The 23,502-nt window shown below is 37.8% G+C and overlaps 1 long non-coding RNA gene across 1 annotated transcript; it reads left to right on the forward strand.

The window, feature by feature from the left end:
* The first annotated feature begins 8,881 nt into the window (after positions 1-8,881).
* Positions 8,882-21,224, forward strand: LOC108284330. Its single transcript, XR_001817170.1, has 3 exons — positions 8,882-9,067; positions 13,840-14,005; positions 20,915-21,224. It is a non-coding gene; the product is annotated as an uncharacterized LOC108284330 (long non-coding RNA).
* Positions 21,225-23,502: the final 2,278 nt, after the last annotated feature.

Here is a 23,502-nt window from a genome sequence, read left to right on the forward strand (position 1 = left end):
CTGCAGAGGTGCTGCTGGGATGCCACAGATTTAGTGGAGCTGCTGTGTAGATTTCCTGTGTCTTTTGTTTATTCAGGAAGATAAGGCCTACCTCTGCAGTGATGGCTGTCCTTCCCCACACCGAACTCAATCGTTCCTGGTCCTGCCCTAATTGATGTGTTGGTTGCTATACTCTCAAGCGAGAGGGCTTTAGTCAGCTGGGCTTTGTGGGTGAGGGATCCTCCCAGTGGTATTGCCTGATTCCCTGCTTTCAGTTCCCTTTCTTTCTGGGGGTCGGGTAGCTCCTTCCCACAGGCTTTCTCGGTGTCAGCCAGTGCTTCTGCCTAGATGTGTGTGGATAACCCTTGCACTGCTGGAGTTTTTGCTCAGCCCTATTGAGGCAGTTCTTGGGGGCTTTTCAGTCCAGTGAAGATCTCCTGTTTTGTGGGTTGTGGGGGACTTGGGTGAAGCACAGTATCTGAACCAAAGTCCCAGAGTGGGAGAACCCCTGATCCTCCAGTCAGTTGCATGCACCTTCTGGGTAGGGCAGTACCCTGCCCTGCCTCAACTGGCCCTTTTTGTTTTAATACCCACTGTCCAACCAGACCCACAAAATGAACCTGGTACCTCATTTGGAACTGTGGAGACCACTCAACTTCTGTGTCTCTCTCGCTGGGAACTGCATTCCAGAGCTGCTTCTATTCGGCCATCATCAGCGGTAATAGCTTCCGATCCATGAACATAAGATGTTTCTTCATTTTTTTAGGTGTTTAATTTTTTCAATGATTTTGTTTTTTTCAATGTACAAGACCTTTGACTTCTTTTGTTAAATTTATTCCAAAGTATTTTTTTTAATACTTTTATAAATGGAGTTGTTTTCTTAATTCTGATTTTGAATTGCTTATTTATAGTGTTTAGAAATATAATTTTGCACATTAATCTTGTATCCTTCAATTTTTTGAACTTGTTTATTAGTTCTAATACTTTTTTTGAATGTGTATCTTAGAATTTTCTATATACAATATCACATCAATTGTGAATAATACCTACTTCTTCCTTTCCAGTATGGATGTGGGGATGTCTTTTATATCTTTCCTATCAAATTTCTTGAGCACTTTTATTATGAAAGGATTTTGGATTATATTAAATAATTTTTTACCTTTATTGAGATAATTATGTAATCTTCTTTGTAAATACTATTTTGTATTTATTGATTTTCGTATGTTATGCCTACCTTGCATTCTCGGGAAAAATCCTACTTGGTCATGTTGTATAATCCTCCTTATATGCTGCTGGATTCTGTATGTTCATATTTTGTTAAAGATTTTTGTGTCTATGTGAACAATATCATTTTATAGTATCCTTGTTATATCTTTGTCTGGTTTTGGTATAAGAGTAATACTGGCTTCATAGAACAAGTTGGGAATTATTCCTTCCTTTACTAATTTTTGGAAGAGTTTATGAAGAGTTGGTGTTTCTGCCTTTATTTTTCTCTACTTCATTTCTTTCTGCTCTGATCTTTCCTTCTATTTGCTTGCTCTGGTTTTAGTTTGCTTTCCTTTTTTCTAGTACTTTTTTTCACTTTTTATAATTTTGGAGTTATATTTTCCATAATTAAGGATAAGGTGTGTACAGATTTTTTAAACAATTCTCTTTGAAATTCTATGTAACTTAAAAGTACATATAGTATTTATAAATCTTTTGTAGTCAGTGACCAGTCTAATTCCTATCTAGCTTTCAAGCTGCTGCCAAATTTAGAGAAAGGTTATATCCCAAAAGTCTCTCATCGAGGAAACTTGCTCTTGATAGCATTGAATGGGACTGCCCAGTGATCCTGAAGATGCTTTCAATTTAAAGAATCATGTCATGTAGTGTTATGCCACGAAAAGAATAGCTTAGTCTTCCAGAGAAAGAATGTTCAAAATGGTTGAAAAGAAAATGCTCTCCTTGTAACTAAATCCAGGGTTATTAATTTGGTTTTTAATTCAGAATTTTGTGGTTTAAAAATTGTAGTTTTTTGTTTGTTTGTACTCATTTCCATTTCCAAAATATGGATAAAATAACTACCTTTAAAATGAAAAAATCTAGTAGCCATTTCAGACTCATAAGTAATCAATTCTGAGGCTTACAAATGGATGACATGGAAATCTCCTGGGTTCAAGTGATTCTCCTGCCTCAGCCTCCCGAATAGCTGGGACTACAGGCACATGCCATCACACCCAGCTAATTTTTGTATTTTTAGTAGAGATGGGGTTTTATTATGTTAGCCAGGATGGTCTTGACCTCCTGACCTTGTCATCTGCCCGCCTCAGCCTCCCAAAATGCTGGCATTACAGGCATAAGCTACCGTGCCTGGCTATTTTTCTTGATCTTTGCTGTTTTAAAGCCTGCTATAAGAGACTAGGATTGCATTCTCTGCCTTTTCTTGCTTTCCATTTGCTTGGTAAATATTTCTTCATCATTTTATTTTGAGCCTATGTGTGTCTTTGCACATGAGATGGGTCTCCTGAATACAGCACACTGACGTGTCTTGATTCTATCCAATTTGCCTGTCTGTGTCTTTTAATTGGGGGCATTTAGCACATTTACATTTAAGGTTAATATTGTATGTGTGTATTTGATCCTGTCAGTATGATGCTAGCTGGTTATTTTGACCATTTGTTGATTGTTTTTTCATGGTGTTGATGGTCTTTACAATTTGGTATGCTTTTGCAGTGTCTGGTACTGGTTTTTCCATGTTTAGTGCTTTTCCATGTTTAGTGCTTCCTTCAGGAGCTCCTGGAAGGCAGGCCTTATGGTGACAAAATCTTCCAGCCATTGCTTGTCTGTAAGGATTTTATTTCTCCTTCACTTATGAAGCTTAGTTTGGCTGGATTTGAAATTCTGGGTTGAAAATACTTTAATAAATTTGAATATTGGCCCCCATTCTCTTCTGCCTTGTAGGATGTTTTGCAGAGAGATCCACAGTTAGTCTGATGGGCTTCTCTTTGTAACCCAACCTTTCTCTTTGGCTGCTCTTAACATTTTTTTCCTTCATTTCAACCTTGGTGAATCTGACAATTAGGCGTCTTGGGGTTGCTTTTCTTGAGTATCTTTGTGGTGTTCTCTTTACATGATACTCCTGAGTTTGAATGTTGGCTTGTCTTGCTAAGTTGGGGAAGTTCTCCTGGATAATATTCTGAAAAGTGTGTTCCAACTTGGTTCCATTCTCGTCACTTTCAGGTACACCAATCAAACATAGGCTTAGTCTTTTCACATAGTCCTATATTCTTGGAGGCTTTGTTTGTTCCTTTTCATTTTTTTTTCTTTAATCTTGTCTTCAAGCTTTATTTCATTCAGTTGATCTTCAGTCTCTGATATTTTTTCTTCCACTTGATCACTTGAGCTATCAATACTTGTGTATGCTTCATGAAGTTCTTGTGCTGTGTTTTTCAGCTCCATCAGGTCATTTATGTTCTTCTCTAAACTGGTTATTCTTGTTAGCAATTCCTCTAACCTTTTTTCTAGGCTCATAGCATCCTTGTATTAGGTTAGAACATGTTGTTTTAGCTTGGAAGAGTTTGTTACTATTCATTTCTGAAGCTTACTTATTTTTGCCAACTCATCAAACTCATTCTCCATCCAGTTTTGTTCCCTTGCTGGTGAAGAGTTGTGATCCTTTGGAGGAGAAGTATTCTGGTGTTTGGAATTTTCAGCCTTTTCCACTGGTTTTTCCTCATCTTCGTAGATTTATCTACCTTTGGTCTTTGATGCTGGTGACCTTTTGATGAGGTTTGGACATCCTTTTTGTTGATGTGGATGCTATTCCTTTTCATTTGTTAGTTTTTCTTCTAACAGTCAGGCCCCTCTGCTGCAGGTTGGCTAGAGTTTGCTGGAGGTCCACTCCAGACCCTGTTTACCTAGTTACCACCAGCGGAGACTGCAGAACAGCAAAGATTGATGTCTGTTTTTTTTCCTCTGGAAGATTCATCCCAGAGGGGCACCTGTCAGATGCTATCTAGAGGTTTTCTGTATGAGACGTCTGTTGACCCCTGGTGGGAGGTGTCTCCCAGTCAGGAGGCATGGGGGTCAGGGACCTACTTGAGGAGGCATCTGTCCCTTAGCAGAGCTGGGAACGCTGTGTTAGGAGTGCTGCTGCTGTCTTTATAGCTGGCAGGAAAAAGCATTTAAATCTGTTTAAGCTGTACACATAGATGCCTCTTCCCCCAGGTGCTCCGTCCCAGGGAGGTGGGAGTTTTATCTATAACCCCCTGACTGGGGCTGCTGCCTTTCTTTCAGAGACGCCCTGCCTAGAGAGAAGGAATCTTACAGAGGCAGCCTGGCTACAGTGACTTTGAAGACCTGCAGTGGGCCCTGCCCAGTTCAAGCTTGCAGTGGCTTTGTTTATACTGTGAGTAGAAAACTGGTACTCAAACTGCAGTAATGGTGGACGCCCCTTTCCCCAGCAAGCTCAAAAGTCCCAGATGAACTTCAGACTGCTATGCTGGTAGCAAGAATTTCAAGCCAGTGGATGCTAGCTTACTGGGCTCTGTGGGGTTGGGATCCACTGAGCCTAGACCACTTGACTCCCTAGCTTCAGCCCCCATTCAAGAGGAATGAATGGTTGTCTCGCTGGCATTCCAGGCACCATTGGGGTGTGAAAAAAAACTCCTGAAGCTAGCTCAGTGTCTGCCCAAATGGCTGCCCAGTTTTATACTTGAAACCCAGGGCCCTTGTGGTGAAGGCACCTGAGGGAATCTCCTGGTCTGTGGGTTGTGAAGACCATGGGAAAAACATAGTACCTTGGGCCATAGTCCCTCACGGCCCAGTCCCTCATGGCTTCCCTTGGCTAGGGGAAGGACTTCACCGACCTCTTGTTCTTCCTGGATGGGTGACACCCCACCCCGATTCTGCTCACCCTCCATGGGCTGCACCCACTGTCTAACCAGTCCCAATGAGATGAACTGGGTACTTCAGTTGGAAATGCAGAAATCACCCACCATCTGCGCTGATCTCACTGGGAGCTGCAGACTGGAGATCCTATTCGGCCATCTTGCCAGCCCCTCCTTTCTTCTGGTTTCTTAAGGTGGGTAACAAAGTTAATTGATTTCCAAATGTTTTTTCTTATTTAATATAGGCATTTACAGTTATAAACTTGTCTTTAATATTGTTTTAGCTGTATGCTATACATTTTGATATTAGGCTTTAGTTTTAATTTTTCTCAAAGTATTAACTTCTCTTGTGGTCTTAACTTACTGGTTATGAGTGTGTTAATTTCCACTTAATTGTGAGTTTCCCAAATTTCTTTGTTATTGAATTCTAACTTTATTTCACTGTGGTTGGAGAGTATATTTTGTATGATTTCAGTCCTTTTAAATTTACTGAGGTTTGTTTTCTGACTTAAGTATGGTTTATCCTGGAGAATGTTCCATGTGTACTAGAGAAGAATGTGTATTCAGCTGTTGTTTGGTGGAATGTTTTACAGATGTCTGTTAGGTTTAGTTGTTTCATGGTTTTGTTCAAGACTTCTATCCTTGAACTTCTGCCTAGTTCTATCCATTGTTGAAAGGAGGGCTTGAGGTCTCCAACTATTGTTAAATTATTGATTTCTCCCTTCAATTCTGTCAGCTTTTGCTTTACGTATTTTGGACCTCTATTGTTAGGTACACATATACTTAAAATTGTTATATCTTTTTGATGCATTGACCTCTTTATTATTGTAAAAATCTTTACCTATCTCTTACATTTTTTTCTCAAAGTGTATTTTGCTTAATATTAGTATATCAACTTTAGCCCTATTTTGGTTAATGTTTGCATGGTGTCTTTCTTTCCTATTATTCTACTTTCAAGTTATTAAAGTTTTTGAATCTAAAGTATGTTTCTTGTAGGTAGCAAAAAATGGATCTTTTATATCATTCCCTTCTTCCAATTTCTAGCCTTTTAATTTCTAGCCTCTAGTGTTTAATACATTTATATTTAGTGTAATTACTAAGGAATACTTTATAGCTACCATTTTTCTATTTGTTGTCTGCATGTCTTTTGTCTTTTTCCTCTACTACTTGTTCTCTGCTAATAACTTCTTTTGTCTTAAAGAGATATTTTCTAATGTGCCATTTAAATTCTCTTGCTGTTTTTTTTTGCTATAGTTTTAAAGTTATTTTCTTAGTGGTTTTTCTGGGGATTGAAATTATCTTAAAAAATCTAGTTTGGATTAACAACAACTTCATAGTACACAAAACTTTTTTTTTCCAATATAGCATTTTCTATTTATAGTTTAAAAACAAGCAATATATTGTTTAGAGATAATATATATGTGGTTAGGCAGTTAATAAAAGCAACAGATGATAAACACAAAAGCTCATTGTAAAGTTTCACCTCCATGAGTGGCAGCAGAGTCGGATAAGACCAAAGATATTCATAGTATTTTATTTCTTGAACAAGATGATAAGCATATAGGTGTTTAAGTATTTGATTTCTTAAACAAAATAAGCATATATTATATATAACTTGTAAAAATTTATTAATTTTATTAAATAAATTTAAATTACATTAAAACATCTAAAAATTTACTTGTAGTAAAATTAAGGTTTTCTTTTTGTCATACAGTTCAGACAAATGCCTAGAGTTGTGTAACAGCCGTTGCAGTCAGGATGCACAACTGTTCTTTCCCCCAAATTTCTTTGTGCTGCCCCCTTTTACCCAAACCGTCATCCTATTCTCAACCCTTTCCTAGAATTTTGCATTTTCCAGATTGTACAAATAGAATTATAGAGTATGTATTTTTTTTTGAGCCAGACTTCTTTCTATTACTTAGCACAGTGGTTTTTAAACAGTAGTGATTTTTCTCCCTAGGAAACATTTGGCCATATCTGGAGACATTCTTTGTTGATTAAATTGGTCTAGTGAGGGAGATGGCAACTGGCATCCAGCTGGAGGAGGCCAGTGATGCCTGCAAAAATAGCTTATAATGCACAAGACAGCTCTCCACAATACAAATTTGTCTGGCCTGAAGTGTAGTAGTGCTGAGATTTAGAATCCCTGTTAGCACAATGCATCTCAGATTTGTCTATGTGGCTGAATGTTGTTCCTCAGGATGTACCACAGTTTGTTTGTTCATTCTTGTGTTGAAAGACCAGCTTATTTCCAGTTTTTCTATAAAAAGTTATATCAGTTTTTTGTGTCAATCGTAGGGTTTCATTTCTCTGGGTGCCTATCTAGGAGTGAGAATCCTAGATTATATGGGTTCACTTTATAAGAAATTACCAAACTATTTTCCAGTACTCCTGTACCATTTGACATTCCCACCAGCAATGCATGAGTTTTCAGTTTTCCAGACAACCTTGCTAGCATTTGTTGTCAGCTTTTTCAAATGTTGATTCAGCCTTGCATCCCTAGAGTAATTTCAGTTGCTCATGATGTAGCATTCCTTTTATATATAGCTGGATTAGATTTACTAATATTTTGTTGAGGACTTTAAAAATCTGTATTCATGAGGTATATGTGTCTGTAGTTTTATTGTAATATCTTTGGGTTAAATATCAAGGTAATGCTGGCTCCACAATGAGTTGGAAAATGGTCTCTTTTCTTTTATTTTCTTGTAGAGATTGTGTAGGGTTGTTACTCCTTCCTTGCACTTGTGGTAGATTTTGCTAGTGAAACCGTTTGGATCTAAAGTTTTCTTTATCTAAAGGTTTTAAATAAAGAATGCAATTTGTTTACAGATACAAGATAATTGAGATAGTTTCTTTAGTAAGTTTTTGTGGTTTGTATCTTTCAAAGAATTGGACCATTCACCTAAGCTGTCAAATTTATGGGCTTAGAGTTATTCAGTATTTCCTTAAAGCACTATCCATGTCTGTGGAGTCTCTGATGATATCCCCTAACATCCTCTATATTGGTAATCTGCATTTTCTTCTTCTGCTTTTTTTTTTTGATCAGTGTGGCTAGAGGTTTGTTTAGAAGCACATACATCTGTGATAAAACTTGGAAGATAAGCAACAATAAACACAAAAATTCAGAGTAAAGGTCACCTCAATAGGTGGCAGGGGAGTGGAATAAAACCAGGAGGTTCTAGGGCTTCAAAGATATTTATAATATTCTAGTTCTTAAAGAGTATGACAAACACATGGGTAAACAATTATTAATCTTTCATTCACTATAACACATATTTATATGTATGGCATATGTATTCATACTAAAAATAACATAATCTAATTTCTCAAGAAATTTGCAAATAACGTGAACTATATAGTTTTGTGGGAATATTGGATTTAGATTTTCCAGTAAAGAATGATGGCCCTAGGGAACATGATCATTAAGATGAAAGACCCGATTTTCTACTTCCTTTATCTAACTCTAGGATGAGTATAAAATAAATATTCTTTTGGGTTTCTTGAAACCCATGCTGGAGGTGAGAATGCATTCTCACACTTTAAACATTCTCTCTCATTTATTAAGAATAGTAGTCTACAATTATTCTTAAATTCAGAGAATATTTTGACCATGTGAAGAGACTGAAAAGTAGGGTGTGCCTACAAGTTTGTATGTGGAATGCCCCAGGCAGAGAGATTTCCCATGAGCTAAGCTGTTGCTTGGCTATTCTTGAGGCACATGCAACTTCTGTTTGAGTTCCAGCATTAGCTGGGGGGCCTAACATATATTGCCAGCCCTCTCCCTGCCCAGAACTCTTGTGGCTGGCTGTGAGGCAGATCAGGTGTTTGTTCTATATCCTTGACGATGAAGAAACTCTGCTTTTGTTCTGGAGAATGTACCTTTTCCCCTTCAAGTGTATGATCATATTTTCAAGCAATCGCTTTTACATTCAGCCTGGAAACTTTCTGCCCAATTCTCAAGTTCTACTGCCAGCAGTGTGGATACTGTAGAATGCTGATTTAGCTCATAGGATGCATTGAGCCACATTGCCATGGTAACAGGCAGACGGACCTGAGAGAAGCAAGGCTGCAGAGAGACTGTAGCCATCACCAAACAACAAATCAAAGGGAAGTGTCTCAGGAGAGATTTATAATTATCACACATTTGTCCTTGCAGCCAAACCGGGATGCAACAGAAATCGTGCCTTTGGCACTAGCATCTTAGGCCACAAAATCAGGTAAACTCTCCTGGGCTCCTTTGGGAATTCCATAGAGTCTCCTGCTGCCTTAGGTGTATTGAAATAGATTCTTAGATTGACCTTTTCCTTAGAGTTATCACCAAGTCCTAGGTAGTGATAAATAAAATGCTGTACAGCTTAAAGTATTTTATGGACAGCAAGGCAATTTAAAAAGTCTCACATCTGTGAGCTGGATATAATAGCTAATAGCATCTGAGATAATTCTGACATCTTAAAGAGACTGCCTCTGTTTATTCCTTATTTATTTTATTCTTTTTTTGCATTCCCTTTAATATAAGCAAGCTTATTTCAATAATCTTTAATATAAGTGGAGTACTAACTGGTATGTTTATATGCAAATATATGCAAATCATAGTTTAGTAAGATAGGGCTCCTAGAATAACAACTGGTAACATCCATGTTTACTCATGAAGAAAGTGCTCAAGGTTACAAAGCTATCACTAAAGATTTACTAATAACTTGCTGGGGAAATAGTTGTAGAAATCTTTTTTTTCTGCTTTTAAATGTGCTGAGATCAAGGCTGTCTGATTCTTGAGACAGGGAGAATATGATAAATGAAGACACAACATTGCATGAATAAAATTTGAATTGCCTGTGCTAAGAGTGTGGCTTTGAACTTCTCCTTGCAGTCAGACCAAGCTGCAAAGGCATCTGCATTAGTAGAGGTCTTTAACGTATCTGTTCTTCATTAATTCATATTTCTGAATGGCATATGCTGGAGGATGGCCTGAATCACCTTTGTTTTATTAAAGGTGCATTTAAGGTCAACTACCACTGACTGCATTGTTAAATATTGATTTAGCCATTTGAATTAATGTAATTTTCAGTCCTTTTTCTTCTTAATATACAGCAGCACTCCCATGACTCAGTCAGACAGAAGATCAATATATGGGCGCTCAACTTGTATGGAAGCTGGGGTTGACTGCTTGGCTGCTTGCTTGTTTTTCTGTGAAAGCCAAGATGTTCAAGATAATGGGCTATTGGCTTATTTACTTACCTTCTGCAAAACTTCTGAATGCTTTCATCTTTTGCAAGATGTTTTTGACGTATTTAGTGATCCGTGTTTCTCAGAGTTCTGAGTGATAGGTTTCTCTTGGTGAGGAACAAATGGTATCAAGAAAGCAAAAACCCAAACCTTCAACATTAAAACAGCCAAGTCAGCGCTACATGGATTCACATTTCAGGACTTGAAACAAGCCTTAGGTTACTTCACTCAGCACAATGGTTTTCAAACTGCTAGAGTCAGAACTAGAATCCTGGACTGCCAAAAATTCTCTTTTCATTGTACTTATTGACCTGTAGTATATATTATTTATTTTTCTGCAAACTGAGGCAAGTAAAGGAATTTTGTGACCATATTCATTAAAAATATCATTGTATCAGGCCAAAGAGGAAGTTAGTATTCAAATGAAAGTTTATTTTGATAGACACTAAATGGAGACTCCATCCCTATGAGCTGCCATGAGAATATTGCCTCCTTCCTAAACTTTCAGCTTAGCTCTCTAATCTCTAGGTAATACCAACTGGCTTCACTTACTCTGGTTTATTGAGATTAATTAATCTGTAGTTGGTGTATGTTCTTTTCCTGCCTACCATCCAGTTAAGCCTAGAGGTGCCAGAGGGGCTGTCTTTGCCACTGTCTACAAAAAGCCTGCCTAAGAATGCAGCAATCATTTGAGGAAACAGTCAAGGATCAGATAGAGATCAAGCCCTGGCAATGTGAAGTGTCTAGATTTAGGCACGCCTAAAGCTAGTGATACCCCTGAAAATTTAGATTATATAAATGAATAAATCCCCTTATTTGCTTAAACTTTTTTTTTAAACTACAGCCAAGAGTCTCAACTTCCTGATGAATACATAAGCTGAGTTGGGTATTTAAGAAATACTTAGATCTTGATGGTATAGTATCAAGTTTCAAAGTCATAGGGTAGTTTCACAAAAATTTCTTATAGCATTGCTAAATGTGTTACAACAAGCCAGGTAATAGGTCTCAGGTGAACATCTATATCCAAGATTCCTCCTTTCAGTTTGTATCTAGACAAACACAGATCAGTGTGACCACTGTAAATTGCCACTTTATGTTCAAAGCCATTACATAATGTTGGTGCTTCCAGTGTTTAATAATATCTTAACGATGGGAGGGTATCTTCTTCATGTAAAAGCCAACGTTAACACAATTGGCTTTTTTGGTCAAAACTTTCGCTTTAGAAAAAGCTTTCTGTTCCAAAACCGAAATTGATTATTAAGAAAGGAAAGCACAGAGATTGAAATTATAGACCTTTAGCACTGGAAGAATAACCTTAGGAATGGTCCAAGGGGTTTAGGTGACTTGGCTTCAGCTGTTCAGCTCCTTTAGCTGTGGAGCTGATACTAATACCCCCATCTCCAACTGGGGCACTTTCCTCTGCTCTGACATTCACAGTCTGATGGACTTTCTTGTCTCCTTTCTCTTATTTGGTAGCATGCTGGGAGTTACTTTCTATCACTGGGCTGCCTGGGGTCAAAAACTTCTAATGTTTAGATGATATAGGACAGTAGCACAATTTACTGACAGCTGTGGAAGTAATTTAGTTTGTGTCCACATTTTCTAAGTGCAAGCCAGGGTGTTGTAGCACTAGTCCCTGTAGAGCTTACGAATGTAATTAGAAAATAGAAGTTTAAACCAGGCAAAAAGAATTAAATTAACTGGAACAAACACAATACACAGAATCAAATCTTTTGTCTCAGCACCTGGTTACAAAATGAGGCCCAGGGATCAATGACGAGAACCACACAGCTTTTCGGCAGCATCTCTGCCTGCAAAAGATGGTAGTGGGTGCAGATGTGATAATTTCATTTCTTTGGGCAGTTTTTATTTACATCACATAAACCTCCTCACAAACACTCTGCAGTTATGTGCAATTAAATGAACTTATTGACATAAAGGAGACGATATATAAAAATATTAAATATTAGTGATTTTTGTCTCTATTGGATGTAGTGTTCATGGGGCAAAAGTCTATAAGAACTATAACATCAGAATTATAAAATGTCTGGATGTGAAGTTCATAAAGCTGAAACTGTTTTTTTCTTAAACAAAGGCAGATGCTTTGTGTAGATGGATATCTTTTTCTGTGTTCTAGGCATTTGCTTTCATTTCTGAAACCCTTTTAAGTGCTACATGAGGCACCTGGCCCTGGAGTGAAAAGAGATTAAAAACACCTTGGGGAAACTTAATTCGCTCTGAATCACTTTTTTCTCCCTTAAAAAAAAAAGGAGTTGTTCTTGAATGAAATATGGAACCTTATCTACCTTGCGAATAATCTGCTCTCTTCTCTTGCCCCAGAGTTCCAGGGCTTGCTGACAGTTAGGTGGCGATTAAAAATTCTCATCGTGACCATGTGCCTGGTGCCCTCTCCTTTGTCATTCTGCAGTTGGGTATCAAAGCTGTAGCATCTATGCTCTTTGAAGACTAAGCAGGTTGGACATGCAATTTAGATGAAAAACAATTACTCTGTGTTAGCTTGCTTTTGGCAAGAGTGTATTAAGGCTCATCTCACTGATGGGAAACAAAAGCTGCACTTCATCTTCATGAATTTCAAATGAGGGAGACAGAGAGAAGGAAACAGTGAGTTTTCTGGCAGGAGCTTTTCTGCATAACCTTTCTCTGATGGGGGGTTCCTTTCTTGATAGAATACCCTCAGTATTGGCTTAGATAATGTGTTTCTCTCCCATGCACAGATGGTGCAAATGATCATGTGGTTCTACTGGTGGGTAGCCTTTGAAACACAAGAAGAGAACTAAGCAGCTGAAGTACATGCTGTGGCATTTTTTTTTGAACTTATGAAGGGAAGAGAATTAATAGCCATATTGTACTGGTATCTTTTGTTATAAATGTGTTTGGTTTTGAGAAAACAAGCAAACAAAAGCCTATTTGCAAATCTGTGAATCATCTATGCTTCAAGTGAAATTGAACCTTAAGAAACGGCACTTTATCTCCATGAGTTCAGTTTGAAAATCTGTTGAGATAGTAACATTAGATCACCAACTTGTGCATAACATGTTACATATTTTTTGTGATGTCAGAATGAGCTCTTGGCCTTGACTGTTGAAGACTGCTCAGGATGCTCTAAGTGGGACAGTTGCTGAGTGAGGACACCAAACCTATTCTTAGAAGGCACATACTGCCAACAGTATTTCCAGATAAAAAACACAAACGAAACATCAAAGGCAGTACTGAAAGGGAATAAAGGTCACCCCAGGCTAGCAGGTGTTGCATGTGTCTGCAGGAATGTGTGGTAAGGGGAATAAGGACAAATTATAGACATGAGACCTGTGCAGTCACTTGGGGGCCTGTCCTTAGAAGGCCTCATGCTTGGTTTAAGATACGGTTGGCCTCTGTGTTCCCACCCAAATTTCATCTTGAATTGTAATCCCCTTAATCCCCCCATGTTGAGGAAGGGGACATGGTGGGAGGTGCCTGGATCATGGGGGCAGTTCCCTCATGCTGTTCTCATGATAGTGAGTTCACACTAAATCTGATGGTTTTACAAGTGTTGGATGGTTCCTCCTCCACATGCTCTCTCCCTCACCTGCCACCATGTGAGATGTGCCTGCTTCCCTTTCCCACATTATTGTAAATTTCTGAGGCCTCCTCAGCCATGCGAAACTGAGTCTTAAACCTCTTATCTTTATAAATTACCCAGTCTTGGGTATTTCTTTATAGCAGTGTGAAAATGAACTAATATACTTGACTTGATGCTCTGTTCTAGCTGTCTTGAAATTCTTACTAACTTTTGAACATGGAACCCTACATCTTCATTTTGTACTGATCTCCACATATTTGATAGCTGATCTGAAGGAGGAGAGAGATATTATGATGGGGGATGAAGGGTATGGGAGTGCATGCTATGGCTGCCTGATGTCAAAGTTCTCCAGGTATAACATTAGAGTACAACTTTCCTGTTGTTATAACCAGTGGAGCCATTTGCTCCTTGAGGGCAGGCAGAGTGAATGGTCATCTTCTGGAGACAGTTTGAATGAAAGGTAGCTTCTCTGCTGTGAGCTATGTATTGACCTCAGCATGTCATAGTCTTAGAGCCAAAACCTGTACCGTACCTGAGGTTAATGCTATGTGACTCACTTAAAATATGAGATATGTTTTATTGACTCATGGCTAACATGTAGAAAATTTATCATTTTTTTTTCCTAGAAAGCAAGGCCTAGATTTCAGTTCAGGCTATGAACAGATGTATATTTCTGTATGATATTTGTGGTTTTAAGTTAAATTGCTATTTTTCCTTATAGACTATGATTAAATTCTAATCCCCAAGCTAATGTTGGAGATCTGGTAAAATTCTACTGAATTCTTCAACTTTATGTATATCCTATAATGAAAAAGTAGCTCTAGACTTGGTGAGATGTATCTTAAGACATTTATGACAAGCAGTAGAGCATACAGAAAAGGCTTTTATTGAGAGAAAATTGGGTCCAAGTCCTGGCTCTGCCACCTAAGAGCTCCATGGTGTTAGAAAAGTCATTTCATTACATTAAGATAGTTTCCTCAACAGTAAAATCAGGATAAGAATATTACTTTTCATGGGTTATGTCAGTACTAAAAGAAATAGCAAATATAAAGTGATTAGAATAGTTCATGGCATGTGGTGCAGAATAACTAAATTCATATAGTTCATTTTAGAACTATATGAATTTAAACTGGGCATAGTGGTGTGCACCTATAAACCCAGCTCCTTGGGAGGCTGAGGAGGGAGGATTGCCTGAGCCCAGGCATTCAAGGATGCAGTGAGCTATGATTGTGCCATTCTCCTTAAGTCCAGCCTGGGTGACAGAGCGAGACTCTGCCTCTAAAATACAACAAATGGCTGGATGCAGTGGCTCACACCTGTAATCCCAGCCCTTTGGGAGGCCGAGGCCAAGTCTGGCCAATATAGTGAAACCCCATCTCTACTAAAAATACAAAAATTTGCCAGCTGCAGTGGCAGGTGCCTGTAAATCCCAGCTACTCGGTAGGCTGAGGCAGGAGAACTGCTTGAACCCAGGTGGCAGAGCTTGCAGTGAGCTGAGATCGTGCCACTGCACTCCAGCATGGGTGATAGAGTGAGACTCTGTCTCACAAAAATATATATGAATTTAGTTATTTGTAGTTACCTGGCTATTACTCACTCTTCTTAATCTTAATTATGTTGTATGGACTAACCTCACTATTCAAAGCCCATGTTCAAATGAGATTTCATCCTAAATGCATTTAGAAAAGAAAACAATCAGGAAAGTACAAACTAACTTAGTTTTTAAGGATATTTATTTATAAAATGTTTGTAACTTTTCTATATAAACTATGACTTTTTATGCAATGGGCTTAGAATTAGATGTGTATAGGGTGTACATAAATTTTTTCCTACTCTGAATCTGAATGTTTCCTTTTGTCTTTTATTGCCTCCCAAATGTCTACATAGATAGTATTAACCCTCAATACAAACAAGAATGTTACTTGATAGTTGATACGAAGGAGGAGAGAGATAGTATGATGGGGGATGAAGGGTGTGGGAGTGCATGCTATGGCTGCCTGATGTCAAAGTTCTCCAGGTGTGATATTAGAGTATAACTTTCCTACTATAACCAGTGGAGCCAATTAACCCTCAATACAAATTTACAAGAATGTTACTTTAGAAGGTAACAAAGAGTGACCAAGCTGATCTAAACCCCACATCAGCAGAATAATTTCCATTTATCTAGCATTTAGTTCATTCCTAAATGGTAAGCATATCAGTTGTAAGTGCATAGCCATGTGACCTTGGAGAAGGTCCTATATGGTTAATATTATTGCTGTGAAATTGATACCTCCGATTTCCATCCTATGAGAGAGGCCCTCTGTGTTGGGGGTCAGGGTGGGATTATAAACATACAGGATATTTATAAATTCCTGATGAAACTTTAAAACATAAATACAATATATGAAAGAAACTGTAAACATCTCTTACAAACCTATTTTGTAGAGTTTTTAACACTATACAATTCAAAAATCTAAACCAGCACAACCACCATCTTTGGTGATGCTTTGTTCATTCTGATTTTCCAAGCCATTGAGAACATTCTGTACTTGGTGCTGAGTGATTTCATGAGCTGCCATCTGTGAACACAATCCTAAATTTATTCAGTGTGTGGTTTTCATGAGGAGGCAGGTTTATATAGGTCCTGTTTTTTTTTTTTTTTTTTAAAGTCTGAGTGGGTTTTGAGAATGCAGCCAAGTAATTCACCCCAGCCTAGTCATGTTTTCTTGAGAAGACATCACGGACGAACCATTAACCCTTTGAAATAAAATCACCCAGGAAGAAAGCATGATGAAAAATGAAATTATTATAATTTAGGGGAAAATTTAATATCTCAAAGTAATACCACATAAACCGTGTATATATTTTACAAAAAGGATCAGTTACCTTCCTGAGAGGAGACACTGAGTAAAGTCAACATTAATATTAAAAACTTTCTATTAAAATTGAAAATTGTGTGCTTCTATAAAATCGCCTTATGTATACATCCGTATACCCTCATCTCTAAACTTACACATTTCACACTACTGCATAGATGTATTTAAATGTATTTTCTGCCTTCCAAGGGACACACATTTTTAAATGAATAAATCACTTAAGTGAGTCAAAGGATTGGTATGCTGTGTTAACAGAGGGAAACTTCTATCGCTTTTAGAAAAATACTTAAGTTCTCTTTCATAGAGTCCTCCTTTTTCTGGAAATTTCTGGTTAAACTAAGAACAGAATCCAACGTCAATGAAATTTTTACTAGAATAGTTCTAATTTTAATATGGTATTTTGTTGTAGTGGTAAAAGGGAGCAGTTTAGGAAAATACTGTTTTCCTTACCATATTCTTTGAACTTATGTATTTTTTTAACTTTTTTACACCAGGAATTTTTAATTAGCTGTAGTATACTTTCATCACACCATTTTATGGCTTTTAAAAATGAAGTTATAATAAGCAATACTGAATGATTTTCATTAGGGGCCCACTGCGGGTGGACCCTTGGAGGGGAATATGATTCAGAAAAACAAAAAAAGGTGAGCATCACAATCAGAAAAATGTAGATTTGATGTCTGCTGACTTTCTTCAGCATCGTGTAGCTCTAGGGCAAGTGTATAAAATTATTTGTCAGACTTCATGACTAAAACACCAAAAACAATGGCAACAAAAGCCAAAATTGACAAATGAAATCTAATTAAAGAGCTTCTCCACAGCAAAATAAACTATCATCAAAGAGAATGGGCAACTACAGAATGGGAGAAAATTTTGCAATCTGTCCATCTGACAAAGGGTAAAATCCAGAATCTACAAAGAACTTAAGTTTAGAAGAAAAAAACAACCCGATTGAAAAGTGGGCAAAAGATATAAACAGACACTTCTCAAAAAAGATATTTATGTGGCCAAGAAACATATGGAAAAACTCATCATCACTGGTCATTAGAGAAATGCAAATCAAAACTACAATGAGATACCATCTCACACCAGTCAGAATGGAGACCATTAAAAAGTCAGGAAATAACAGATGCTGGAGAGGATGTGGAGAAATAGGAACACTTTTACACTGTTAGTGGGAGTATAAATTAGTTCAGCCATTGTGGAAAACGATGTGGCAATTCCTCAAGGATCTAGAACCAGAAACACCACTTAACTCGGCAATCTCATTACTGGATATATACCCTAAAAGATTATAAATCATTCTGCTATAAAGACACATGCACATGTCTGTTTATTGCAGCACTATCAACAATAGCAAAGACTTGGAACCAACCCAAATGCCCATCAATGATAGACTGGATAAAGAAAATGTGGTACATATACACCACGGAATATTATACAGCCATAAAATATGAGTTCATGTCCTTTACAGGGACATGGATGAAGCTGGAAATCATCATTCTTGGCAAAGTCACACAGGAACAGAAAACCAAACACCCCATGTTCTCACACATAAGTGGGAGTTGAACAATAAGAACACATGGACACAGGGAGGGAAACATCACATAATGGGGCCTGTTGGGGGTGTGGGGCTAGGGGAGGGACAGCATTGGGAGAAATACCTAGTGTAGATGAAGGGTTGATGGGTGCGGCAAACCACCATGGCATATGCATACCTATGTAACAAACCTGCGTGTTCTGTACACGTATCCCAAAACTTAAGGTATAATAATAATAAAAAATTCTTTGTCTTAGTTTCTTAATCTGAAAAGGTGATGGTTTAGACTGGAAGTAATGTGCAAAGCACCCGGTACACTGGATAGAATAACTTAGTTGATGGCTAACAACACTAATTGCAAGCGTGTGCTGAACCCTTCAGACTTCCTCTTCTGCACAGTTTGCATAAAGCCTGAGTCACAAAAAACTTATGAAGTGTCCTTCAACTTCTTTCTGCAGAGTGGACTTTGAAAATCTACAGTAACATAAATCTTATGCCACAGAAGAGAGTTGTGCTCAACAATAACCTTTTGACATTTCTTTGGTTTTGCTTATAACAGAAAATAATAAAACTTTTTTTTTAGGTGTTGGAATATAGCATCATGCTAAAATGAAGTAGTTATCTTTACCAGTAAACATGAATATTGTCTTTTTTTGGAAGACTTTTCCACTTATATTCCTTACATTATAAATACGTAAAATCTAGTCATGTTTTATTGCTTGAAATCAATAGCTTAAATGATTGAGCAGAACTTCCATTGCTGCAGCTCTCAAATGCTGTGTTTTCTTTTTAGTAGTGAATTCAGAGAATTTCTCTGTACTTAAAAATTAAAACACATGTCATTTTTTTTCCCTTAAAAGCAGTTCAGAGATCTATTTTTATTTTAGAGTATCCTGAATTTCTACTTAAAAACTATGAATTTTAATAATCAGCAATCAGATCTTTCTGTGCATCAGGCTGTTGGCTGTAATTAAACAAAATGCCTGGAATTTTCCAGTTGGATGGATATGACAAGGAATCAATGATCAAAAATTGTTGTCAAATGAAACAATACCAATAGGGGACATCTGCGTTTGCTCAGAACTCATATGGTTCTGGCATGTATCTGCTTTTCTATAAATCTTGAGCTTCAAAGAGGCTGAAAATTCTTTTCGTAATGATTTTTCCTGGTTGATTTTGTTTAATAAAACTAATGTACAGTTTTTGAGAATGAACACAGAAAAGGGCATTGAGAACATGTGGCTTTTCTCTAATTTCCAGGACAAAAGGCTAATACCTTTGAAAACAAAATCAGTTCAGAAAATGATATGTAACATATGCTAGAGTGATTTTGGAGTCTGCATTCATCTTGAGCATGAAATCTTAGAACCTTTGAGAGTATTCACTGGAAATCCAGAAATCCTTTCTGGTTCTGACATATTTCTTCTTCTTTCAATAAAAGCCAGACCTGGGCTGATGCCGGCATTAAGCCTGGGGGCAGCTGGAATGAAGCTGACACCAAGTGAAATTCCACGTTCTCATACCAGCTACACAGGGAGCTTAAATACTTCACCCCCAACATTTTGACACAATGCAATTATTTTGTTTTTGGCAGACGGCGTTTGTTTGTTTGAAAAGGTTATTGCTAAAAGTACCATCTTCAAATAAATGTACTTAGATTTGTGTTTTAGATGTATTTCACAGCTGCACTTTTATAAATAGGTCAAAAAATAGCTAGATACTGATTTATGTTTGACAGCTCGTTTTAGTGGTATTCAGAATTTCTGCAAGGATACTTTGGCTTGTTCCCTTGAGTCTTCACAGCTCATGAAAACTCCAAACAGCATTAAAGGCACAAAAAAAAAAAAAAAAAAAGAAATCTTAATATGGTATGTTCAAACCTCAGTGGATTATCTTGCGCCAGATTTTCTAGCCTAGCTTCAGTTTGGAACCATTTCCTTCAATTCTTTGTTTGAACAATTATTACAGTTGGCCAAATATATTCAGTGAATAATGAAAAGCTTGCTCAGTGTTAATTTAGACAAGAAAATGGGCCAGGTGTAGTGGCTCATGCCTGTAACCTTAACACTTTGGGAGGCCAAAGTGGGAGGACCCCTTGAACCCAGGGGTTTGAGACCAACCTGGGCAACATAGGAAAACTCTGTCTCTAAAATAGTAATAAGCCAGGCATGGGTGACATGCCTGTAATCTCAGCTACTTGGGAGGCTGAGTTGGGAGGATTGTTTGAGCCAGGAAGGTCGAGGCTGTAGTGAGCTGTGGTTGTACCATTGCACTCCAGCCTGAGTGATTGAGCAAGACTGTCTCAAAAAAAAAAAAAAAAATCACCCAGATCAAAATGCTGTATCTGTGGATAAGTATGCTTTGTATGTATTGGTTTTTCCTGTTGGTAAAAAAAAAAAAAAAAGCTTCTGAAGCCTGACTACTTGTCTTCCAAATGGGTTCTGCAGGGAATGTTACATACGTTTCCAAACTTTTCTTGTTTCAGTTGCCTCATCTGTACAATTTGGACATGATTAGTACCTACCTCATGGTGAGCTATGATGATTAAGCAAGTTAATACACAAAGAATTTAGAAATGCTTGGCTTATAGAAGATCTGCAATTATATATGTACATATATATGTATTTATATACCTATATGTATTATACAAACAGTATGTAGTACAAACAGTAACTGATAATATTCTTTCTTACCTTATTCCTCTTTTCATCATTGATTATATGAAAGTTGTACTACCAAACATGTGTTGAGTAGCTTATGAAATACTGAACTAGACACTATCCAAGATATAAAGAAAATATATGTAGCTGTTCTGAAAAAAATCATCCTAATTTTTCTCATTTGATCTTCAAATATTTTCAAGGTCTAGAGAGGATTTAAGTTGCTGGAATAATCCACCCAGTCTTGCAGATATGATTACAGAATTGATGGTATGTGGATATCGGTGTGATCATAAAACACAAAAAGGACGTAAGGCAACAGCTTTGTTCTTCTCCATATGGAGAAAGTGTTTTTGTTCTACTTGGTAACAGGCCTCTTCAGTGTTTCTCGGAGACATCAATAAATGATTATTTTCCAGCATTCCATCACATGCCAAGTGTTTTACTCCCATTTCCCTGAGGTTCTCGTCAGTCAGCACTTGTCTTGAAGCTCAGTACAGACATGGTATGGGTGAAGTGCACAGTGAAGATTGGTACAGGAAAGTCTGGAGCCCTTTCCTTCTGAAGATGAAAAATCTAGACGTCCCCCCAACCCCTGCAAATCTTAAAATGGACTCTTGTTTGAGGATGTGCGTTGTGTGTTACTTTCCTCTGTGAGTGCTCAGCACAGAGCAGTATCTACTTTTCCTGTTTTACATTTTTCATTTTGAAGATCCAATTGCCTCAAGTCATTTTCTTGAATACTGCAGTGGGCCTGCTGACCTAATAATTATCTCATCTCTAATTTCCATCATTATCTTGACTTGAAGTTGCATCACACATACACACACCTAAATGTGTGAGAAGGACAGAGACAATTCCCCCTGCAGGAAGAAATGACTCATATCGTTTGAGAGCCAAGTCTCAAGGGCATCATCAATGTTATTTCCTCCTGTTCAGTGGCATTTTCTGGCATGTCTGTAAGATTTAGTTATGGTATCACCAACTGTAGCAGTGCCGTTCTGCTCTTCAGAAATGCTTAAATAGGCACAGCCTGGAGGTGCTAGGAAAGGCCATTGCTCAGTGAGTCTAAAGGTCCAATAATACAGAAACTTTTCCCTCTAGGTGCATTCCTTTATCATTCTCTGTGACTGCCAGAGTCAGCTGGTGGTTGGTTATATGTTTTTCATTTACTATTATCAAATGTCTGATAAATTTATAATTTCCTCTTCTTGGAGTTTCAGCAATGAGAAGATATTTCCATTTTCTTGAAGAGGTTTGAAAGGGTAACTTTGAACTCCGTTTCTAGAAAGTATAATGCTGTGAAATAAAGGTGATGTGAAAATAATGACAGCTACCATTGTTGAGGGGCTGCTCTGCACTGGACACCATTACAAGTGTTGAATGTATCGTACATACATTTTTTTTTTTTTTTTTAGCTACACAAGAACACAGTAGTTCTGGAATGTGAGTACTTCCACTTTACCACAGGTAAGCTAAGCTCAGAGAAAAGAACGTTCTTGCTTAAGATTGCATAGTACGAAAGAGAGGAAAGCTTCCTTGTGATGCATTCTCTTTTCTCTGCAGAAGGGCTTTCTGTGATGCTCCAACTTCCAATACTAAGTTGACGAGGAGTGTATCTTGAGGGTCTGGTGCATTTTGTTTTCTGGAGGAATTGCCTACTGATGGGTATTCCAAACAAAGTGCTGACACACTGAGAAATAATGTGAGACCTTCTGCTTCTCGGCTGCTTTGGGTCATCTGTGAGTGTTGCAGTCCTTAGGTGAGGATGTGAGGCGGATTGCCAGGCAAACAGGGCTTCGTGCCTTCTCCACAGTCTGCTCATCACAGGGCCTGGCTGACATTCATTCATTCATTTGCTTATTTTACTTTTGGGTACATGTGTGTATATGTATATTATGTATATATACATATATATATGATTTTAGTCATTTGTAAATATACTTTCAGTGGCACCAAGTGCATTTACAATGTTACATAACCATGACCACTGTCAATACCCAAAACTTTTCAATATTCCCAACCAAACCTACATGAAGTTAAACAGCTTTTCCTTCTCCCTATTCTCCAGCCCCTGGTGACCTCTAGTTTATTTTCTCTTTCTAAAGTTGCCTCTTTCTGGTAGCTTGTAGAAATGGAATAATAAGATATTTGTTCTTTGGTGTCTGGCTTATTTCACTAAGCATAATTAAAAAGAATTTATGTGCAGAACGTGCAGGTTTGTTACACAGGTATACATGTGCCGTGATGGTTTGCTATACCCATCAACCCATCTACATTAGGTATTTCTCTTAATGCTATCCCTTCCATAGCCTCCCACTCTTCCACAGGCCCGGCTGTGTGATGCTCCCCTCCCTGTGTCCATGTTCTCATTGTTCAGCTCCCACTTGTGAGTGAGAACATGCTGTGTTTGATTTTCTGTTCTTGTGTTAGTTTGCTGAGAATGATTGTTTCCAGCTTCATCCATGTCTCTGCAAAGGACATGAACTCATCCTTTTTTATGGCTGCATGGTATTCCATGGTGTATATGTGCCACATTTTCTTTATCCAGTCTATCATCAATGGGCATTTGGGTTGGTTTCAAGACTTTGCTATTGTGAACAGTGCCACAATAAACATATGTGTACATGTGTCTTTATAATGGAATGATTTATACTCCTTAGGGTACATATTCAGTAATGGGATTGCTGGGTCAATTGGTATCTTTAGTTCTAGATACTTGAGGAATAGTCACACTGTTTTCCACAATGGTTGAACTAAGTTACACTCCCACCAACAGTGTAAAAGTGTT

Source organism: Cebus imitator, unplaced genomic scaffold (genome assembly GCF_001604975.1).
Source record: "Cebus imitator isolate Cc_AM_T3 unplaced genomic scaffold, Cebus_imitator-1.0 Scaffold275, whole genome shotgun sequence".
Taxonomy (NCBI): Eukaryota; Metazoa; Chordata; class Mammalia; order Primates; family Cebidae; genus Cebus; species Cebus imitator.